The sequence below is a fragment of the Pseudophryne corroboree genome, chromosome 2 (assembly GCF_028390025.1).
Source record: "Pseudophryne corroboree isolate aPseCor3 chromosome 2, aPseCor3.hap2, whole genome shotgun sequence".
In the NCBI taxonomy this organism is placed as follows: Eukaryota; Metazoa; Chordata; class Amphibia; order Anura; family Myobatrachidae; genus Pseudophryne; species Pseudophryne corroboree.
The window spans coordinates 272,777,537-272,778,273 of record NC_086445.1 but is presented as its reverse complement, the minus strand read 5'-3'; positions in this window follow the sequence as shown (position 1 = coordinate 272,778,273).

Here is a 737-nt window from a genome sequence, read left to right as displayed (position 1 = left end):
ACAAACGGATGGGGACGACTTATTACAAGGATTTTTCCAGTGTTTGAAGTGTTCAGGAGGAGACCAGATAAGAAATTCATCCCATTTTTTTGACTGTCTAGTAGACTCCATTTGGACAATTAAGTCTTAAACTAAGAGATTTCCGTTTGGAAAAAAGTTTCGGGAAGAGTATATCCCCTACAAGACTTCATCCTTTTATAATTAGAAGGATCAGCTTTATATTTTTATTTAAGTTTATGAGACACTTAATAAGGAGTGTCATATACCTTCTTAAGTGCGCAGGAACCGTTTCTTTATTTGTAAAGAAGTAAAAGAGGTGTAATAAGATAGCTGTATGACTAAGCTAAGCGACAGAAGTGTGCGGCACAAACACCTGGCCCATCTAGGAGTGGCACTGCAGTGGCAGACAGGATGGCACTTAAAAAAACTAGTCCCTAAACAGCACATTATGCAAAGAAGTAAAAGAGGTGCACCAAGGTCGCCGGTTGGCTAAGCTAAGCGACACAAGTGTGTGGCACAAACACCTGGCCCATCTAGGAGTGGCATTGCAGTGGCAGACAGGACGGCACATAAAAAAAAATAGTCCCAAACAGCACATCATGCAAAGAAGTAAAAGAGGTGCAATGAGGTAGCTGTATGGCTAAGCTAAGTGACACAATTGTGCGTCACAAACACCTGGCCCATCTAGGGTTGGCTCTGCAGTCCCACTGCACTAATGGCGGATACCGGATGCACGT